General features: G+C 45.8%; 1 protein-coding gene and 1 pseudogene across 1 annotated transcript in view; both read right to left on the reverse strand.

The window, feature by feature from the left end:
• Nucleotides 1–23651, reverse strand: part of LOC126163062 (phosphatidylcholine:ceramide cholinephosphotransferase 2-like) — a 350838-nt gene that overhangs the window by 196735 nt on the left and 130452 nt on the right. The gene's annotated exons all lie outside the window — the stretch shown is intronic.
• On the reverse strand, nucleotides 21810–21927 carry LOC126163403 (5S ribosomal RNA; annotated as a pseudogene).

Below are 23651 nucleotides of genomic sequence, written 5' to 3' on the forward strand. Positions count from 1 at the left end.
ATGTTCGCTCAATGAAGGACAGGATTTATTTTCGTTATTCGTCATAGTTGCTGTGGTGCACGAAACTAAGTAAATAGCTGCACGAAATTTTTAATAATTTGCTGAACTAAAACTGCATTTCGCAAACTTTGCATATGAAATATAGCCAACATATGTAAATTATATTTAAAATTGAGAGCGGGTTGAGATCTCTCTTCGTTCTCGAGATATTGGTTGTTATATCTCCGGACGGATGGCGGCGCACCCCAATAGTTTCGCACGCATCGGGAATCAAGTGATCGTAAAAATCGTGTATTTCGTAGACGGTTCTAGACATCGAAATGAGATTTCTTGGAAATGACAGCACGCAAAAAGGACGTATTATGTTGTATGATTAACACTCGAAACGTTTCGGTTAAACGTTTCAGCAGAGCGAAAACAAGGCTCCCTATAAATTACATAATGAGTTTTGTCCGAATTTTCATAGGCAAAGAAAGAGCGAGAAATGGGCAAATCGGGTATCAATACGATCACAGCGTGCTGGTCTCGTATTGCAAGAAAATATTTAATTGCTTGAAAGTAGTCAGGGTAATTAATGAACTATTTCGTCTGTTGAATAGAACCTTGCCGCAAATCTAGAGAAATATAAGCTAGTGCACATGAGAACGAAAAACAGTCTTGACTCGTTCTGTTTCGAAAAAACAATCGTTCAAATGATCTTTGGGTCCGCCGCTCGTTGTCTCGCGGTAGCGTTCTCGCTTCCCGAGCACGGGGTCCCGGGTTCAATTCCCGGCGGGGTCAGGGATTTTCACCTGCCTCGAGATGACTGGGTGTTTGTGTTGTCCTCATCATTTCATCATCATCCAGGAACGTGGCGAAACTGGACTGAGCAACGGTTGGGAAATTGTACGGGCGCTGATAACCACGCAGTTGAGCGCCCCACAAACCAAACATCATCGTCATCAAATGATCTTTGGAACATGTTAACTAATTAACTAACTGTGATGTTGGAATACAGTTTTAGTGGTCTGCTGCTTGAGACAGTCGCGTCCATTAAATATCTAGGCGTAATGTCGCAAAGCGATATGACACGGAACAAGCGCATAAGGTCGGTTGTAGGGAAGACGAATGGGCGACTTCGGTTATTGGGAGGAGTCTAAAAAAGCATAATTCACCAGTAAAGGTGACGGTGTATAGATCACGGGTAAGACCCGTTCTCGAGGTTTTGGATCCCCAACAGGTCGGATTGAAGAGAGAGATCAAAGCAATTCAGTGGCGGGCTGCTAGATTTCTTACCGATAGGGGATCAGCACGTGAGTATTACGAAGGTGCTTCGTGAACTCAAATGGTAATCCCTGGAGGGAAGAAGACGTTCTTTTCGCAAAACACTACTGACAAAATTTAGAGAAGTGGCATTTGCAACTGACTGCAGAACGATTCTCCTGTGACTGACGTACATTTCGCGTAAGGACCATGAAGACAAGAGACACCGGGGCTCGTACGCAGGCATATAGACAGTCGTTTTTCTCTCGCTGCACTGGGCAACAGAGAACCAGATCACCAGCAGTGGTACAAAGCACCCTCCGTCATCCACCGTACGGTGACTTGCGGAGTGTACATACACTGAGGTGGTAGGTTGCAGTAGTTATTCGGAGATGAAGAGGCATGCACAGGATAGAGTAGCATAGAAAGCTCTATCAAACCGGTCTTCGAACTGAAGACCACAACAACAACACCGAGGTGACAAGTTAGGGGACAGCAATATGCACATACACAAATGACGGAACTATCGCGTACACAATAGAGATGGGCAAAACTGTTCTTTTCAGAGATCGGATCAGAACTGTTCACTCCCTGAAATGAATTAGCTCTTTTTCATGACTCACCACTCATTTACAATAGAAAATAAATGGAAGGCACATTGCCCTTTAAACTTGGTTTATTCCAGAACTATACCTGTATTTTGATCTTATTTGATCCTATTTTGAAGTAACACAGATAATGAGTAAGAATTTTGTATTGTTTATTGAAATTTCCACGATATGACAAAGTTTTTGATTATTGATTTATTTTGCACTATCGTGGTTTTTTGGGTGATCGGAAAATGTTGTAACTTGAGATTTACATTAACAATATATTTGGCTATAATGTATTAAAATTTCATTAACCTCATACAAATACATCGCAAGCCATATATTTTTAAAGTGAATGTTTCCTTCCGAAGACGCCTAAAATCGCAAAATCCGTACCACAATAAGAAAAAAAAATATAAATTTGACTGTAAAACGAAAGTGCTGCATATAGCCTTACGCAGAATAAAACAAGGAAAATATTGGTGTATCACATTTTGCGATACGTTTATCAGTTCGCTCGTAATTAGAGCGTAAATTCGAGTGTCCATAATAAAAATCCTATAGTAAGAGGAGTCATCAGGAACCTAATCTAATCAGTTTAAAGAAATAAAAATAAAATAAAAACAATTGATGTATACATAATATAATAATGTAATATACATAGCGGTATTACTACGAAGAACAATATCCAGTAGGGACGAACTCCGATGCAGAGGCGCTGAGTCGAGCAGGTCGAGCCGCGAGCTGTATTACTGCGTGAGCTGAGACCGCAGAGACCAGAGTGACACCTGAGTTGCTTTGCTCATCACTCTGGCTAGAGTCGAGACGGTGGGATGAGCGTTGAGCGGGCGAGTTCCAAGGGTGGGGGGAGCGGTGAACTCACCCGCTCCGAGACAAATCGTCCGTTCCCTTGCGAGCAGGTTGTTGCAAGTAGTTCCTATGTTATCCGCTAGGTGGCTCTCTGTCCTGTTGCTCGCATCAACTGCCCAGAGGGCAGGACGTGTGACTGAAACGATCGCCGACAGAGTGCAATGCGAAGTTAAGCTGCGCCAGACACTGCGCGCCGCAGACGACGCACAGAGACGGCACGGCATATGTGAAACACAAAATCCAATGGGGCACTGCAGAATGCAGGCAGCCAAGGTAGAAGCAGGGCAGAGGCCGGCGCTGGCTGTGTTGTGTGGCGTGCACTGTGCTGTGACCAGCAGAGGCGCTGCTGATATGCTCCGTCTCTCTCTCTCTCTCTCTCTCTCTCTCTCTCTCTGCCGTGGGAAACGTTTGGAGCTACCGTTCTTTTTTTCTGAATCACTGATTGTTCACTCCTTTGAAAGATTCAACTCTATGAATCAGTTCAAGAGCGGATCCCCCATCTCTAGTACACAACGTATAAAAGTGGAGTGCGTTGACAGAGCTCTCATTTGAACTCGGGTGAATCATGTGAAAAAGTTTCCGACGTGATTGTGGTCGCACGACGGGATTAATACACTTTGGTGGCGGAATGATAGTTGGAGCTAGATGCATGGAACACTGCATTTCGGAAATCGTTAGGGAATTCTATATTCCGTTATTCATAGTGTCACGAGTGTGCCGAAAACACCAGACTTCAGGCATTACCTCTCACCACCTACAACGCAGTGGCTGACGGTCTTCACTTAACGACCGAGAGCAGTGGCGTTGTCAGTCCTCAAGGGAAGCAGCACTACGTGAAATAACTGCAGAAATCAATGTGGAACGTGCGACGAACGAGTGTGGAACGTACGACCAACGTATCCGTTTGGACAGTGCGGAGAAATTTTGCGTTAGCGGGCTATGGCAGCAGACGACCGACGCGAGTGCCTTTGCTAACGGCACGACATTCGCTTCAGCGTCTCACCTGGGCTCATGACGATGTCGGTTTGCCCCCAGACGACAGAAAAACCGTGGCATGATCAGATGGGTCCAGATTTCAGTTGGTAAGAGCTGATGGTAGGGTTCGAAGGTAGCGCAGACTCTACGAAGCTATGGATCCAAGCTGTCAACGAGGCTCTGCGCAAGCTGGTGGTAGTTCCATAATGGGGTGGGCTGTGTTTGCATGGAAAGGAGTGGCTCCTCTGGTCAAACTGAACCTATTTGCAGACCATTTGCAGCCATTCAACGGTACAATACGACAATGATCCATGTCATAATTTATAGTTTGCGATTGTTTTGAAGAACATTCTGGAGAATTCGAGCCAATGATAATGACCACGTAGGTAGTCCGGAATGAATGCCGTGAAACATTTATGGGACATAATCGAGAGGTCAGTTTCTGCGCAAAATCATACACTGGCAACACTTTCGCAATTATGGATGGCTGTAGGGGCAGCGTGGCTCAGTATTTTTGCAGGGGGACTTCCAGCGACCTATCAGGGGACTTCCAACGACCTGTTGAGTCCATGCCAAATCGAGTTGCTGAAGTACGAGGTCTGTTCAAAAGATTGCATGGGGGCTTAATTAAAAAAAATATGAATGCAATGCAAATACTTTTTAATTTTCTGTCGCTCTATGTCTGATTACGCAAGTCTCGTAAACGGCTGGCCCTGACTAGTATTTGTTACGCTATCTGACTGCATGGAATAACAACAAGGAACGAAAGACAACTTCCGTTAACACAATTAATTAATTAAGTCCCCAGCAACTATAAAACCAACGCCACAACAAGCACAAGAGTAACTGTTCTGTGTGTGGAAGTGTGACTCAACGTACACATCTGGCACGGTTCTTCTCCAATAAGACAAGAAATTTCAAGTACCATTTATTGAAGTAATTAAAAAAATTAGAAATGCTATAATTGCGCAAGAAAATCATAATTACACTCTAATACAAGAACACAAGCCAGATGCTTTGTTGACTGAACCTGTAATGATGCATTATTTGAGAAACACAAATAATAAAAAGAAAAAAAACAGGGAATTTGTTACCTTCATATATATTGACGAAAAGCACTCTGATCATTACAATCTCTCCATTAGAACAAAATTTGCTCTCTCTCCCATCAAACAGCTGCATGAAACATGGAACAAACACGCACTACTACCACATCTCAACAACTCTCCACTACACGACAAGCAGTCTCCACTACATCTGAACATGAACCGCCTACCATCGCTTCTCGACAAGAACTGCCTGCTGCTACTTCTCAATAATCACTGCTAGTGGAGGCAGCGGAACAAAACTCTCTGGCGCGATCTCTGGCGCTGTGGCTCAGTGTAGCCACCTTTCAAGATTCTGGAACCTTGTCCACAAATTTTTTCTACGCTTACCTTTTTCTTATTGTGCGTGGTCTCCTTCGAAATTTCTCCTCCGCAACTGATACACCGCTCCAAACGCCGTTTCCTACGGAAGATGAGGGAGCACAGTGATTTTTTTTTTTTTTTTTTTGTGCAATAGTCACGCACCAACAGGAATGAATGTGCGAGTGCGTTACCGGGGTGCAAGAGGCGTGAATTGTCTCGCCACATTTTAGGCCGTTTCATTATGGAGCCACTACCAGCTTGCGCAGAGCTTCGTTGACAACTTGGGTCCATGGCTTCGTAGAGTCTGCGCTACTTTCGAACCCTACCATCAGCTCTTACCAACTTTCCTTCTCACGTTTTCCCGCAGGCTTTGCAACAAGTAGCGATAGTACGATTGATTAACAGATTGTCCCTGTTGCACGAATTCGTGACGAACTAATTCTTCGAAGTCAGAGAAAACTATCAGCATGGCTTTGACATTTGGCCTGACCTGACGAGCTTTTTTTTTTTTTTGTCTTGGAGAACTTTTCCCGACGCACTGTGAAGATTGACGCTTGGTCTCAACATCACAAACGTAGACCCACGTCTCATCACCAGTTATGACTCTCTTCCGGAACATCACGCGAATTCTCACTTGCGCGATCGAAAAGCTCTTCACAGAATGCGAGGCGAAGGTCTTTCTGGTCTTGACGCGTCAGCCGTGGGACGAAGCTGACGGCAACACGTTGCATTCCAAGATGCTGTGTCAGGATTTGGTGACACGATGCAACTGAAATATTACCTCGTTCTGCAATCTGTCGACAGTGAGTCTTCGACTGGCACGCACAGTTTCGTTGACGTTCCTGACATGAGGTTCGTCCGTAGATGTCGAAGTGCGTCCTGAACGACGATCACCTTTAATTTCCGTCCGGCCATTTTTACCCGTTCGCAACACCGAATACTCCTTAAGCACTCATCACCGTAGGGTTCCTGCATCATTTGGTGTGTCTCTGTAAAGGTTTTCTTTACTTTCAGGCAAAATTTAATGCAGACGCGTTGCTCGTCTAACTCTGCACGTCGAAATTCGCCAACTGTCCGACACAACGTTCCACCCAAAAATGTACTGAACAATGACTGACAGACATACAACGATACAACTCCCTGCACTTGCACATCAAACAAAGGAATGTGCACGGATGCCAACCGCATTTCGCTCCAACACACCGTTGGGGTGAAATCACTTATTTTTTGGAATTTATTGAACAGACCTCGGTAGGCCTGAAAAAAGGCGGTCCGACACGATGTTAGGAGGTGTCCCTTGACTTTTGTCGCCTCTGTGTATGTAGACAGCTGGGGATGTCAACAGCAGAGCGAAATATAGCAGCACGGCCCAGCGGACATTGTCCAGAGCGACGCCGCAGCCGCCGCCGCCGCCGCCTCCACCTGGCTCCTGACGTCACACGCGGCCCGGCGCCGACCCGGCGCTGTGACCCCGCGCGTCCCAGTTGCGGCATAATTGAGCATGGGGCGGGGGGGGAGGGGGGGGGGTTGGACGGCGGCCGGAGGGCTCCATTCAGGGCTGGGAGAGGGCGCCAGGGCCGATCAATAAGACGGGCGCCCGCCACGCCACGCACCTGGCCACGCAGCCACTCACGCACTCACGCACAGAGCCGCTCAGCCGCGACAGCGCTTTGCCGGCGCCTCACATGCACGCACGCACGCGCGCTGCCGTTGACCTCATTCACCGCGAGCGCCTACATATTTAAACACTGGAGGCAGAAGCCGCGGTCTAGGGTGAGACTCTAGGCTGGCATCGTTATGCCTAAACTGAACCAGCTCTCAATCTTGCATCGGTCATAAGAATAATTTCACACCACGCCGGGATATAGATTTACGAGCAGTTTAATTAGAGATAGCTTCTACGTTTGACAGTACTCCCGGCACCACGGCTAACGACAGGGACATCATACTTCACGCGGAACAATGGCTCTTCCCGGGCATCATTCGAAGTCCGAAGCACGAAGAACAACGGGGGAGGGGGGAGAGGGGGTGGGGAGGAGGAGGAGGAGGAGGAGGAGGAGACAGGGAAACCGCCGGACACACCGTTAAGGTCGCTTGCGGAGTACAGGTAAATATACGTTCCCTGACAAAGTAGTGACGAACTCGGAAGGAGAGAGGGGAAATAAAATGAAATTTGGCGTCTTGACAGTGTGTGTGATCTTATTTCACTGATTACAGTACTGAGTTAAATTTACGAAGAACTTGGCATTATGGCCGGCCGGGGTGGCCGAGCGGTTCTAGGCGCTACAGTCTGGAACCGGGCGATCACTACGGTCGCAGGTTCGAATCATGCCTCGGGCATGGATGTGTGTGATGTCCTTAGGTTGGTTAGGTTTAAGTAGTTCCAAGTTCTAGGGGACTGATGACCTCAGAAGTTAAGTTCCATAGTGCTCAGAACAATTTGAACCTTTTTTTTTTGCGTTATGATCCAGTAATCAGTATGACGTGGCATCCTCTCTCGCGTGGATACATCCACCGATTCGACTGGGAAGGGCGTCATAAAACCGTTTTATCTCTTCCAGATGCAAGCTGGTCCACAACTGTTGTAACTGGTCCTTGATATCTTGGATACTTGACACTGGAACAGAGTTGACTTCTGACCTGCTCCATATATATTTTATCGGGGACGGAACTGCGTATCTTGATGGGCACGGCTCTACCTCAACATCACGCGGACAGGCAGCTCATATAGACACATGTCATTCGTGGACGGCCACTAAACTGCTGAAAAACAGCAGCACGATACTGACGCACGAGTGGCAACACTTAAGGACGCAGGATGTCTGTGACGTGGCTGTTGTACCGTCGGCGTCATACCAGCCGTGAACTGAAGTCTAATCCAATGACTCCCCATACCGCGACGCCAGAAGTAACACAGCTATGACCCTCCAAAATACTGGAGGAATGGGTCCTTTGGAAGGAGTACAGTGTCCAATAACGATGACCACTGAGTGTAGCGAGCGAGGTGGCGGAGTTCAAATGGTTCAAATGGCTCTGAGCACTATGGGACTTAACATCTGTGGTCATCAGTCCCCTAGAACTTAGAACTACTTAAACCTAACTAACCTAAGGACATCACACACATCCATGCCCGAGGCAGGATTTGAACCTGCGACCGGAGCGGTCTCGCGGTTCCAGACTGAAGCGCCTAGACCGCACGGCCACACCGGCCGGCGAGGTGGCGGAGTGGTTAGTTCACTAGACTCGCATTCGGGAGGACGATCGGGAGGACGACGGTTCAATCCCGCGTCTCGCCATCCTGATTTAGGCTTTCCGTGATTTCCCTAAATCGGTTCAGGCAAATGCCGACTTCCTTCCCCATCCTTCCCTCATCCGATGAGACCGCTGACCTCGCCGTTTGGTCTCTTCCACCAAATCAGCCACGCAACCACCCAACTATTGAGTGTACAGTGTTCTGAGCGTACCGTGTTCAAAGATTTGGAGGTCAGCACGCCCGTGCAACATTATACCCTCCCCCCACATTATAACACATGGAGCACCAAAACGATGGTGTTGGACCTTGCTGCACGTTCCCTCACATGGCGAGTGGTGGAAACAAAAAACGCACGCACGAAATGTTATGATGCGAATGGGCAACTGTTATGTTCGGAGCAGCTAAACGTTATGTCGCCGTCGCTAATAATAAATGGGTGGAAGTTGGTCAAAGGGGTCTGTCGCCATAGCGATCTTAACGGGCAAGCAAAAGATTAATTCACACAAGTGCACTTTTAATAAATATATTTTACTCAACTTGTCGCTGAAGACGCTGTGACCGAGCGGTTCTAGGCGCTTCAGTCCGGAACCACGTGGCTGCTACGATCGCAGGTTCGAATCCTACCTCGGGCATGGATGTGTGTGATGTCCTTAGGTTAGTTAGGTTTAAGTAGTTCTACGTCTAGGGAGCTTTCGAAATGTGGTGCTACAGAAGAATGCTGAAGATTAGATGGGTAGATCACATAACTAATGAGGAAGTATTGAATAGGATGGGGGAGAAGAGAAGTTTGTGGCACAACTTGACAAGAAGAAGGGACCGGTTGCTAGGACATGTTCTGAGGCATCAAGGGATCACAGATTTAGCATTGGAGGGCAGCGTGGAGGGTAAAAATCGTAGAGGGACACCAAGAGATGAATACACTGAGCAGATTCAGAAGGATGTAGGTTGCAGTAGGTACTGGGAGATGAAGAAGTTTGCACAGGATAGAGTAGCATGGACAGCTGTATCATACCAGTCTCAGGACTGAAGACCAAAACAACAACAACGTCCAGGGGACTGATGACTTCACATGTTAAGTATCATAGTGCTCAGAGCCATCTGAACCATTTTTTTGTCGCTGAAGAACTTCTACGCTGTTGACAATTCGTGGCAGCCGTCGCTAGCTATAAACCATACGCCAGACACGGTAGAGCATGTATGTACACCGAACGTTCGCCGGTAGAGCTCGCTATCAACAGCTCGGTGTAACGTTCGGCACCAGCTAGCGACACGGAACTGATCTCGAACAAGCAGACTGCAGCTGCGGCCTGCGCAGACCAACACCGGCAGCCCTCGGCAGCGGCCACGTCTGTTCACGCCCCCCAGCCTAACACCAGTTCCGCTATCAGGAACATTCCACGCCACGCCACGCCACGTTGTCCCACAGAGCCGTGCTGCCAAAATTAACCGCCGCGACACTCACACTCACTAGAGACGCCTCCCTCGCGAGCCGCCGCCAACAAACCGCAGCGGTTGCCAGCAAGCTTCTACACTCTCGCACATAAACCAGCGCGAACCACGGATATCGCCGGGGGTTACGGCTCAGAAACGTCGAAGAAAGACACATTTTATTTTGGAGCAGTGTGACCGTACGGGTTGTATGTGAATGCGCATGTGGTGCGGATGACGAAATGAAATACGATCTCTCTCATCCTCTCGCAGAAAATCAAAGTTCTAAACCGTTCACAAGCTCTGTATCAGCTCGGAGCCCATGCGTACTGCTGCACGAAAAGACTTACCTACGCTTTAAACAGCACAAACACTTCAATGGGCCTCCGTAAATGGGGCGCCAACTCACATCCGTCGCAATGTACCCAATGTTCCACGAAAGTATTTAATATAAATGCAGCCAGGATTTGCTACGCAAAAGTCACGTACGCACTTATGTATATTTTAAAGTTTCAGAAATTCGAGTTTATTTCCAATAAGAATATATAAAAATCGAGACGCACAGTTCACAATAAATTAATTTCAGAGCCTACCGAGTTTCCTAAGATCCTGGAGGCGGTTGAATAAACCACAATAAATTGCGGGAGCTGTCTTTAGAAAACCGTTAAAAGTCCACAGTACATCAAACTATAAATTCGACAATGGCTACACACTGAAACCTTATAAATGCGTCTTCTATCACACGCTGCCGAAACAGTAACAAGTTCATCAGATGCTGAAAAATATCAATGTCCGAAAGTAGGAACTCTGAATAATTCACACAAGCGAACTAGCGGCTATTTCACCGCTCGTCAGATAAAGCTTTCTCCTAACACAGACTAACACAGCCTGATCGCCTCCAATGGCGTCCGAATCGAGACTCCCCTCCGGATTGGCACTGTTCATCCAGCACCACTGAAGTCAGATAAACTACTGAACGCGAAAATTGCTGAAATTCTTAATTTTAACCTTTTACACACATATGCTACATCAAATCACACAAATTTTCCGAGAACTATTGTGCTGTTTCCAGAATGAGATTTTCACTCTGCAGCGGAGTGTGCGCTGATATGAAACTTCCTGGCACATAAAAACTGTGTGCCCGACCGAGACTCGAACTCGGGACCGTGGCCTTTCGCGGGCAAGTGCTGTACCATCTGAGCTACCGAAGCACGACTCACGCCCGGTACTCACAGCTTTACTTCTGCCAGTATCACGTCTCCTACCTTCCAAACTTTACAGAAGCCCTCCTGTGCTGTTATCAGTTTTCTTTTATCTGCCATAATTTATTTATAAGCAATCATTTCTATGGTTTTCATCTGTTTTCGGATATACAAGTGTAAATATTAACAAACAATTTAAATTATATATATATATATATATATATATATATATATCAGGTTTACAGTATTGTCGCTACTTTTAATGTTTCTGTATTTATTTAGTATGAAAAGCTGTTTTTAATAGTGCGAAATCCACTTTTCGGCCTGTTATTTAAACATGTGAACAACTTCAGTAAATGTACTATCACAGTCCGATACAGGTCTAGGAGATGTATCCGTAGACACCTCACTTGTTGCAGTCGCATAATGCTTTGCCGAGATATTCACTTTTACAGTTCAGGTATTATTTATAACATTTAACTTACAATAACTGATAAACTAACGCGGATATCGAAGACGCGACTTCACACTCGTAAGCATCCATCTTTTCCGCTTCAAATGAGCCCACTGTCTCTTCAGTGACACATATGGTTCAATACGTATTAATTTTGGAGTAAGCTTTAATATTACACCGGACACGAAAAGCGGCCATGAGAAACGAGCAGCCGTTGTGCTGTCCAGCGGAAGGGTTTTCCCAGTGATGCGGTCACCTTAGCGGCCGTTGGAAGTCCAGAGACAATTCTGTCTGTGGAGCATAGTGTGGAACTGGCCCTCCACGTGCTCCTGTCACGCTGATTTCAGCTGTCAACACGAGTATCACCCGGTCTTAGCCGCTGCCAGTGCGCCCGCGGTCGTGTGTTTGTGACCGAAAAAAGTCTCTCTTCCCTTTACAATAGGCTGTCGTGTTACTTAACAAATTAAAAACAGCTTCCGCAGAGGAATCCAGAAGCATTCTGCAACCACCTGCATATTGCTGTCGCAGAGATAAATACAGGGCTATTACAAATGATTGAAGTGATTTCATAAATTCACTGTAGCTCCATTCATTGACATATGGTCACGATACACTATAGATACGTAGAAAACTCATAAAGTTTTGTTCGGCTGAAGGCGCACTTCAGGTTTCTGCCGTCAGAGCGCTCGAGAGCGCAGTGAGACAAAATGGCGACAGGAGCCGAGAAAGCGTATGTCGTACTTGAAATGCACTCACATCAGTCAGTCATAACAGTGCAACGACACTTCAGGACGAAGTTCAACAAAGATCCACCAACTGCTAACTCCATTTGGCGATGGTATGCGCAGTTTAAAGCTTCTGGATGCCTCTGTAAGGGGAAATCAACGGGTCGGTCTGCAGTGAGCGAAGAAACGGTTGAACGTGTGCGGGCAAGTTACACGCGTAGCCCGCGGAAAATTGGCTCATGCCAGAACTGGAGACCGACAGCGCCGACTTCATCTTTCAACAGGATGGTGCTCCACCGCACTTCCATCATGATGTTAGCGCATTTCTTAAACAGGAGATTGGAAAACCAATGGATCGGTCGTGGTGGAGATCATAATCAGCAATTCATGTCATGGCCTCCACGCTCTCCCGACTTAACCCCATGCGATTTCTTTCTGTGGGGTTATGTGAAAGATTCAGTGTTTAAACCTCCTCTACCAAGAAACGTGCCAGAACTGCGAGCTCGCATCAACGATGCTTTCGAACTCATTGATGGGGACATGCTGCGCCGAGTGTGGGAGGAACTTGATTATCGGCTTGATGTCTGCCGAATCACTAAAGGGGCACATATCGAACATTTGTGAACGCCTAAAAAAACTTTTTGAGTTTTTGTATGTGTGTGCAAAGCATTGTGAAAACTCTCAAATAATAAAGTTATTGCAGAGCTGTGAAATCGCTTCAATCATTTGTAATAACCCTGTATGTGGTGAATAGCTGATAGCAGAGAGACCGACTTGTCTGTTTTTTATTTTTTTTCTCACGCTTTATTGAAGAATAATTAATATACTTCTGCTGTGTCTTTGATGTCGATCAACGATACAGTCTACACTGTGGTGATAATAGGATGGTCACTTCCCGTTAGTTGGTGCCGCGCGGTCTTGGGCGCCTTGCCACGGTTCGCGCGGTTCCCCCGTCGGAGGTTCGAGCCTTCCGTCGGGCATGGCTGCGTGTGTTGTCCTTAGCGTGAGTGAGTTTAAGTTAGATTAATTAGTGTGTAAGCCTAGGGACCGATGACCTCAGCAGTTTGGTCCCATAGGTTCCTACCACAAATTTTCAATTTTTCCCGTTAGCTGGCCTTGGCACTCGGGCTGGGACACGTCGATATTGTCTTTCACTATTTTGTTTTCCATAGAAGGTAGGGAGATTTCGCCTTATCCTGAGGTGTTCTGTCCTTACCTTGAAGCAGTGGTGTAACTCTGATCCGTGTGCAAAACAAATCACCTGTTGTGAGAGCCACTGTGTTGGTCTAGTGCATACGACTGCACAGATGTGTTTGTCTGGCACATGTGGTGGGCAACGCCACAGACTATATCTGCTGCTGCAGCTGTGCATGTGGAAACAGGTGGTAACTGACTGACGTCTCTGCCACACATTCGCATCAACGAAATTCCTTTACAAACTACAGTACCAAATACGAACTTACGTCAATGTAAAGGAAAGACTTGTACCTAAAGCTATCCAGTGAGGATCGCGTCAAAAAGTTCGTGAAACATAATCTGTGTTTTCCTGCCGTATGAACTATGTAAATATTCTCCATTTTCTAGCCATTTCATGTTTTTAGATGCGTACCATACATCTGTTTATAAATACGCAGGTGGTCATTCAATGAGAAACACTAGGAAGGGTGGCAAATGAAGAAATTTTACAAAGTATGCGTTTATAGTACAGGAGGCAGAACACATATTAAAGTTGTTGGTGATTTGGAAGTACACAAGATGCGAGATTTAGTAGAGACAGCTGACACCTGTGGCAGCAACAGAGGCTGTACTATGATTCGTCATCTAGACGAAAAGAGTTTAGATAGCAGATACGAGAGCATCATTCCATGGTCCGTCACATTTATGCTGCAGTTCACCAATAGGAATAGCTGGTGAGTGGTGGTGTGCTAGTTTCACGGAAACCCGTGACCAGATGAGAGAGGTACCTGCAGAAAATGATGCCCAGCGCAAAGGCCGAACAACCTCTCTGTCGAGGTGGATCTAGACACCGAGGACAACACGCGGTCTTGCGTTATCTTGTTGCAAGGCAACGTCACGGAGAACTTGAAGACAGGACACAGCCACTGGCCACAACACGTCAGAAATGTAACAAAAAAAATGGCTCTGAGCACTATGGGACTTAACAGCTATGGTCATCAGTCCCCTAGAACTTAGAACTACTTAAACCTAACTAACCTAAGGACAGCACACAACACCCAGCCATCACGAGGCAGAGAAAATCCCTAACCCCGCCGGGAATCGAACCCGGGAACCCGGACGTGGGAAGCGAGAACGATACCGCACGACCACGAGATGCGGGCCAGAAATGTAACGCCTGCTGTTCAAATTGCCGGCTACGCGAACAAGACGTGATCGTGTTGTGTACGAACTGGCACCCCATTCTATGCCGCCAAGTGCTGAACCGGTATGGTAATGACGAATGCAATTTTCACACCATTCCTTCTCCTCGCAGCCTTCTCAGAAGAGTACACCATCGCGATGCTGTACGCAGAAGCGGGACTGGGTTGAAAAGAGGGGCAACATGTGCCGCTTCTGTGTCCAAGGCTGTCGCAGCACGCCATTCTTGTGAACACCGTTCACCTCTCGACAACCGTGTATCGGCGCCGTTTACACGGCAGCTCTAAGAGCGTGAAAGGACTACAGGAGAAGCTATGACAGTGGTCACTGTGCTGACAGTCCGTAATGCTACAAACGTGGTCGCCCTGTCTGTGTGGATGGTCTTCTTGCTGCAACCAAATCCGTTACCTGACGTGGGCGCCTTGAAAAGGTCTGTACGAGTCTGAACAGCTGAGCGAAAAATATATCTGTTCTCTCGGGCGCTAGTCGCGCGGGGTCATTGAGATCCTGTATGGCGTTATGGACCTCCTGAACGAATCGATTCCGCATTCGCACGATAGTTGCGGGATCCCGACCAGCAGTATCGCGGAACGGTAACCAGGCGTGTGGATAGGCGAAGACGTTACCACTGTCGAAATCCGACTCTTGCCTGCAGACGTTTCCCCTTCGTACACTAGGCATAAAACTCTCTCTCCTAACAAACAAATAACATTCAAACGCGCTTTCTGAAAGAGAAACCCACTTTGCAATTAGGTCGCCGTCTCTGTCTTGCCTCATCTCTTGTAAGCCAGCAGATAACATCCCTGATCCATGTACTGTTCTCTTTCTAGGATCCACGTCCTGCCCACGAGGATTTCATTTTCATTGCAATCAGGATTATGTCTTCTTCTCCAGTCTGTTTCTTCTCCTAGCTCTACTAGCAATTTCCAACAGACATGTCTCAATTACTTGTATCACACGCCTCAGTTTTGAATGGTTTTCCCAATAAAAGTCCACGTGTCAGCGCCACAAGTAAACTATGGTAATACGCACTGATAATATGCTCCTCAATACAAACTGATAACAAAAACTCGACTTTATATGAATTTCACATTTAAATGTGAATATTTTAGGTTAGGACTGAGTGTGACTCTCGTCAATACATTTGAAACGAGCAACATATGTGATGCCTATCGCCCCCTCCCCTCCATCCCCCCCTCTCTCTCTCGCGCTCTCTGAACACACTCCCCTTCCACCCCTCTCACTTGTGATCAGTCCCCCCCTCTGAGATACGAACCACAGGAAAGGCATCAAGACAGAAAAATAATGTAATCAATAAAAAATTTAAATGATTTTTGAAAAGTTTTGTATGAAATTCGTCAATGATTGCGGAATCATTACATGTAGTTAGCAGTCGTTAGTTCCAGCATCTTTGGTTGTTTCAGTCTATAGAGGGTAACTGTAACGTAAATACGACTCGAAAAGTAGCCTGTTGACATTGAAAGGTATAAATGTTTTTAAAACTGCTAACTTACACAATTAGAGAATGCACGTAACGGTGAGCCACATCCCATATTAGTTCTTTCTCTTTTTCTGGCAGACAATGCTAGAGGTTGCTCAGAAAATCGTACTTTCAAATCGTTTATGCACAGTTAACTTTGAGTATATCCACCTGATGACGGAGATATTTGAAACCGGTAATGGAAACTTCAATAACAATGAGTGGTTATAGTTACTTACGTATTTCAGTTGATAGTCATATTTCATTAATCAATGCCCTGTGCTGGTTTTCGTCATGAAGTGTGATACACTGCTATAGGTTGTGGTTTGAAGAGAGGTGAGGGAGGAGACTGGCATTGCGAAACACATCCCTTGTGCTGAGAACCCAGGCTGCCTAGTGTGGGTAACTGGCTGACTGTGAGACTAGGGCATGTCTGTGTGGTGAAATAGAAAGATACAAAATAGACGTTGGTGATGCCACGGCAGAGGATTACTGCCTGTAAATTTTGCGGCTCGTGTGCGCTATAAACTCAGGAGTTGGTATTCTTCGCCAAGATTGCGCGTTTTCCGTTGCAAGGATGCCTCGTGTTCCTATTTTCATCGGCCCTTCGCGCATGGATAAAACAAGTCTGCCAAAGAAGAGGTACTGATCGTTTAGAGGAAGATAGTTCTAGCCAATCTGACTCGACTTGGTAGCACGTCCAAAATTGTGCAAATGAAAACAATTAGGTGGGCTATAAAACCGAGGTATTAAATAACCTCACAGCAAGAGCTCTGCCTCATTCCGAACTGAATTGTTCTGCACTCTAACAGTTCTTTTGTAGCTAATACCGTCAGTCTAAGCCACATGCTCCTTCCGTTTAGGTCGCAAGTGCAGATAGTTAACTGAGTGCTACAGACACAAGGAGGTTGATGTAATACTATCGGTTAGATTGAATAATCTCACTTTGAGAGTATTGACGGCGCGATCTGTTTTGCTTGCTAAAAAAACATTCAACAGCCTAGATCGCATAAAATATTTCTCTGTTTAAGACAACCGGTTTCTTCAGACTTTGCTGTCATCTTCAGGTCTGTAACATTAAGCATATACATGTGTCTCATAACACGAGTTAAGACGTAATATTTGAGATAATAATTACAGTTTGGTTTTATAAAACCCACAGTTCCATTTCCTGTTTTTATAATGCCAGACTAAAACTATTATCTCAAATACAGGGTGTATCAAAAAGAATCATCCCATTTTAAAAATCATAATATTATGTTAATTGAGGTATGTGCGTGAACAGCATAATGTCGGAAAGAGCGAACTCTCGTTTTACACAGTACCGCCACACTGGCATTTCGAAGTGCGGAAATTTTTAAATCAAAGGACTGCTGAACGATGGATCGGTCGCACTGTACCAAATGATTCTACCTTACATTACTGGCCTCCAAAGTCACCAGACCTTACTGTATGCATGTGATCATTTCTTGCGGGGGTTTATAAAGGACTCTGTTTATGCCCCTCCGTTACCAACAACAATGAATGAACTGAGAAACTCCGTCCACAGGCTCTGGCGGACCCAGTGGGACCGACCGGCCGCCGTGTCGTCCTCAACCACAGGCGTCCCTGGATGCGGATATGGAGGGGAATGTGGTCAGCACACCGCTTTCCCGTCTGTATGTCAGTTTCCGAGACCGGAGCCGCTACTTCTCTATCAAGTAGATCCTCAACTGGCCTCGGCTGAGTGCACCCCTCTTGCCAACAGCGCTCGGCAGACCGGATGGTCACCCATCCAAGTGCTAGCCCAGCCCGACAGCTCTTAACTTCGGTGATTTGAGGGGAACCGCTGTTACCAATGCGGCAAGGCTGTTGGCTAGTTTCAGAAATATAGACGTGCCAAATCGGATGATTCTCTTTGATACACCCCGCATTACGTCTTACATTACATTACGAGACATAGTTCAAGTACTACACACGCAAACAAAGTTGACACTCGGCGCGGTCGCTTATGGGAGTGACCATAAAGGCATTTCCCATTTACAGTCGCCCCATCAGCCACCGCACCGAGTGTCAACTTTGTTTGCGCGAACAATATATCCACTTTGTTACTGACCTGAAGTCTGTCGAAACCGGTTGTTTTAAATAAAGAAATATTTTATGCGATCTAGGCTGTCGAATGATTTTTTTGTACTATAGGTTGGTTGGGAAATCCATAGCCGCTACGGCAGACTACCTCGTTCTACTGACGCGTGACATCATTAGACCGTATCTCCCTCGCTCACCCTCAACTGAGTGTTCCATTTCTCCCTTTTTGTTAAGTGTCCTGTAATAATTTATTCGTACAGTTTTCCTCGGCTGACCGAGCATTGACCTTTTTTTGTTGTACGAACTCCGTTATTGATGTAGTTGCCGTACTTCCTTCTTCATTTTAATTACTTCTTTTTAAAACAGTCTGTAGTTCGACTATTACTTCAGTAGAGTTGTGATCATGCAGACGACGTCGAGTTGCCGCCTGTACTAAAAAAGATTTCGATGCCTTAGGCTGCGGTCACAGTGGCACCGATATAGGTGGATTCCGCCGAAAAACGACATCAGCCGAAAAGGGCCGACGTTCTCAGATCAGTAAGCTACAACGTGCGAGTCACACCGTAGCCGTTCAGACTTCGGACGACAATCGGTGGAATTCAAATCAGTTTGTTTTCTTCGGTGAAACTGACAGACGTTCTCACACGCGGAATATGGACTGTGAGAAGCTGATAAGTTTAATCCAAGAGTGAGTTTGTGGCATATTGAATACGAAAAATATAATCGGGATATTGTCGGGAATCTATGGACTGAAATCGCAGGTTTATGGGAAATTTTAGGCGTAAATTATAACCTAAAATATAATTTATTCAAGTGAGAAGGGTGGCGTACATAGCCTGTAGTGGATCTTTTTTGGGGTGAGGTAGTTGAATATGAGCTAACTACAAATTATTATTAGTGCTTATAGGTATTTCTATGGCAGTAGAGTGGTGGTTCTGCTATATGAAGTGATTTGGAAATGTGGTGTGTATGTTTCCACTTTTGACTCCTTTAGGTGCTCAGAAAATTTTATTCCAAACTTTATGCTTGTCTTTCACACGAATACTAAATGACAGTCGCTGAAGGGTAACTGTGTGTTTGCACAACTTCAAATAAATACAGCAAAACAGAATGTTTGTAAGCTTGCTTTTCAAGATCACTACAAATCGTCTGGAGTATGTGACAGAAAGTTTCTCCTATCATCTGTTATATCCGTAAAACTTGTCTGGTTATTCGTATAACTGAGGACACAGTCTACAGTACCCACCATGTTATTTTCGAAACAGGTACAGATCACTCGCGTGTAGTCGGCGTCTGTTTAACAGCAAAGACCGCACTGCAGCTCTCGTCTCCACGGACAGACACGTCGTGGTAGCCATGCCACCTTCGGTTAGAATAGATGCTTACCGCCAAAAACTGACGAAGGGGATCGGGCGTATTTAGCAAATTTTTGTATGTCTATCCTTCCGACTGAAGGTTTGAGGGACTTCGGCCGTTCACTTACGTAGCAAAATGGAACACCTACAGTCGTCGTTTCGATATTATTTATTATATGGCTACAAGTTTCGGTGCTTCAGTACACCATCTTCACACCTCAACTGACGCTGAGGGGGTTAACTGCAGTCGTATAGACGATTCCTTCAGTGGCCAATATGTATGAACTGGTTTCCGTAGACTGTAACAACGAGTTGGTAGTTGATGGTAAGAGAAACAACATCGTTGTTACAGTCTACGGAAACCACTTCATAAATGTTGGCCACTGAAGGACTCGTCCATACGATTGGAGTTAACCCCCTAAGCGTCAATTAAGATCTGAAGACTGTGTACTAATGCACTGAAACTGGAAGCCATATGATAAACAACATCCAAAGGGCGGCTGTACGTGTTCCATTTTATCACCTACTTAGCAAGCTGTCGGTGGATGTTATCCGACAAGCTCTGGCGGCGTGACGTGGCTATTTTTGTCGGAGCCACTGTGAAGTCAGCCTTAACCCAGGTTACAACAGATAGAAGGGTAGTGGTGTTTTGTTTCTGAGCCATGCAGCTGGAAAAGTGGTTCCACATTTTCACATGACGCAAGTATGCTGACGTACAATGTGGAGGGAAGTGACAGAAGTGATCAGCGAGGCCATCAATGGCCGGTGAGAGTGAGAGCCGATCCCATGAGCCGAAGCCGTGACACGCTTCAGCGAGGACAATACTGCTCTGGGTGTAAACTGTCCAGTCACTGTGCGAAGGACGTCTGGAGACGCGTTCCAACGGGCGGTTTGCAAAGCAAAGGAGCTATCAGTAACCGCAGAACACTTTCTCATTCCTGAAAATGATACTTTCAAATATAACCTTATATTCAGTACTTTTGTTATCGTTTTTGTGCTACTTCAGTTTCTACCTGTAGAGAAACACCGTTTTCTACACATGCCACTTTGAGACCCAAGCGACAAAGTCAGAGGCGCCAGCGTGGAAAGTCTGGATGCGGGGTGGATCGTAATTAGCAGCGAGGACTTGGCACGGGCGGAAACTATACAACAGAAGCAAAAACGGCGCAGTAAACATGGGCCAGCGAACGAGCCGTTTTCGAATAACTGAGAAAGTGTTGGAGGAAAGTTTTGTTTGCTGTACAGCGGTCTGTATTAACCTATCTTTAGGTTCGAATAGATCTGCAAAGCTCTCAAAGGAATTGATGCAAACCTAAAGAATGCTGCAGATCTAGTTGAATAGTTTTTTTTTTGGTAAGAAAATCAGATCATAAAACGGTTTAAACGATGTAATGACGGATACAGAAGTGCTTACTGACAAACTTGGATCTCATTCAGACTTCAAAAATGCGAAAATTCGTTCCAGGGAAGTGAACAAGCAGTTTACCTATGAGTGTAACGATGATTCTATTGATGAAGGTAAACCAGAACGCTCTTTAAGATGATTTTTTCCCACATTATTGTCGGCACACGTCACTGCTCACCAAAAGATAGATCCGAGCTTATAGACAGTAACAGTATGAGCTTCGGGCGTTTCTGATCTGCAGACGTGGGATGATGGAAAACCAAAAGCCGCACGCATAGCTCTTGAGAGTCAATTAACTGGTGATACTGAATGTGACATAAATGGAAAGCCGGAAGTTTTTACCTTCGCGTCCATTTTTCCTGCAGGAATTTCTCGACAAAGCGTATTATCTAGTATTACAAAAAGACATTTAATTGTAAGTGTTGCCACTTCTTTTGTAAGCTTACGAATCATCCTAATTTTAACTATATCTGTAACTAGCGATAAAAGGTGATTTTCAGAACTCAAATTAATCAAGACATATCTTACATCAACACTTCCTCAAGAACGATGTCAGCTTTGGCCATTGAAAGCGATACCTTGAAGTCAATAGATTGAAATACTATTAATAAAGACCATTATGTTTTTATCCAAGAGAAGTACTGTCAGTGCCTATATGGAACAAGTGGAGGAATTATGCAAGACTTTATTAACATAATATTTCTCTTTTGTATCACACAAAATTTGTGCTTTCCTTTTCACATGTATACGCTTAATTTTTGAACTAAGAATCAGTGCCCGAAGGGGCCATGAAGACCCAACGGTACCGGCGGTTCGCCGTGTCATCATTAGCCCACAGGCGTCATTGGATGCGGAAACGGAGGGATACGAGGTCATCACATCGCTCTCCCTGCCGTCGTCACTTTTCGTGACCAGGGCTGCTACTTTTCTATCAAGTAGCTCCTCAGTTTGCCTCACAAGGGCTGAGCGCACCCCGCTGGCCAACAGCGCTCGGCAAACCGGACGGTCACCCACCCAAGTGCTAGCCCAGCCCGACAGCGCTTACCTTCGGTGATCTGACGGGAACCGGTGTCACCACTGCGGCAAGGCCGTTTGCTAACTTTTGACCATTTTTCAATTATGAAACACTTTCGTGACAAATTTTATAAAGTTGCTGTTCCTGTCGAGCGGCGAGCGCCTGCGGCAGCTGACGCAGCCTACTGGCCCGTTGGACAGTATTACTGCAAACCAAGTTTGCTCCGATTGTGTGCAAAGTATTTTAAGTATCACAATAACTATGACCAATATCGAAATGTGGCCTATGCATCAGAAGCTGTCACGTGGGACCATAAGATACGAAATGAAATCAACTTTGTATGTATATAGGTGTGTGTGAATTCCTAAGGGACCAAACTGCTGAGGTCATCGGTCCCTAGACTTTAGAACTTAAACTAACTTATGCTAAGAACAACACACACACCCATGCCCGCGGGAGGAGTCGAACCTCTGGCGGGAGGGGCCGCGCAGTCCATGACACGGCCACTCCGCACGGCGAAATCAACTTTGTGTGTCAATGTGTCTGCCGTGATCGTCGCAGCAGCCAGGCGCGTCGCAGGAATCGGCGGCTGCGCTAACTCCACTGCCTCCTTGTCTGGTATCCACAGCCTCATCCAACTTTGAGCACAGAATCCTCGAAAATGCATGAGAAATGCATCGTACTAGAGAACATCCGTTACTTCTACATCTACATCTACATCCATACTCCGCAAGCCACCTGACGGTGTGTGGCGGAGGGTACCTTGCGTACCTCTATCGGTTCTCCCTTCTATTCCAGTCTCGTATTGTTCGTGGAAAGAAGGATTGTCGGTATGCCTCTGTGTGGGCTCTAATCTCTCTGATTTTATCCTCATGGTCTCTTCGGGAGATATACGTAGGAGGGAGCAATATACTGCTTGACTCTTCGGTGAAGGTATGTTCTCGAAACTTTGACAAAAGCCCGTACTGAGCTACTGAGCGTCTCTCCTGCAGAGTCTTCCACTGGAGTTTATCTATCATCTCCGTAACGCTTTCGCGATTACTAAATGATCCTGTAACGAAGCGCGCTGCTCTCTGTTGGATCTTCTCTATATCTTCTATCAACCCTATCTGGTACGGATCCCACACTGCTGAGCAGTATTCAAGCAGTGGGAGAACAAGCGTACTGTAACCTACTTCCTTTGTTTTCGGATTGCATTTCATTAGGATTCTTCCAATGAATCTCAGTCTGCCATCTGCTTTACCGACGATCAATATTATATGATCATTCCATTTTAAATCACTCCTAATGCGTACTCCCAGATAATTTATGGTATTAACTGCTTCCAGTTGCTGACCTGCTATATTGTAGCTAAATGATAAAGGATCTATCTTTCTGTGTATTCGCAGCACATTACACTTGTCTACATTGAGATTCAATTGCCATTCCCTGCACCATGCGTCAATTCGCTGCAGATCCTCCTGCATTTCAGTACAATTTTCCATTGTTACAACCTCTCGATACACCACAGCATCATCTGCAAAAAGCCTCAGTGAACTTCCGATGTCATCCACCAGGTCATTTATGTATATTGTGAATAGCAACGGTCCTATGACACTCCCCTGAGGCACACCTGAAATCACTCTTACTTCGGAAGACTTCTCTCCCTTGAGAATAACATGCTGCGTCCTGTTATCTAGGAACTCCTCAATCCAATCACACAATTGGTCTGATAGTCCATATGCTCTTACTTTGTTCATTAAACGACTGTGGGGAACTGTATCGAACGCCTTGCGGAAGTCAAGAAACACGGCATCTACCTGTGA

The sequence above is a fragment of the Schistocerca cancellata genome, chromosome 2 (assembly GCF_023864275.1).
Source record: "Schistocerca cancellata isolate TAMUIC-IGC-003103 chromosome 2, iqSchCanc2.1, whole genome shotgun sequence".
Classification (NCBI taxonomy): Eukaryota; Metazoa; Arthropoda; class Insecta; order Orthoptera; family Acrididae; genus Schistocerca; species Schistocerca cancellata.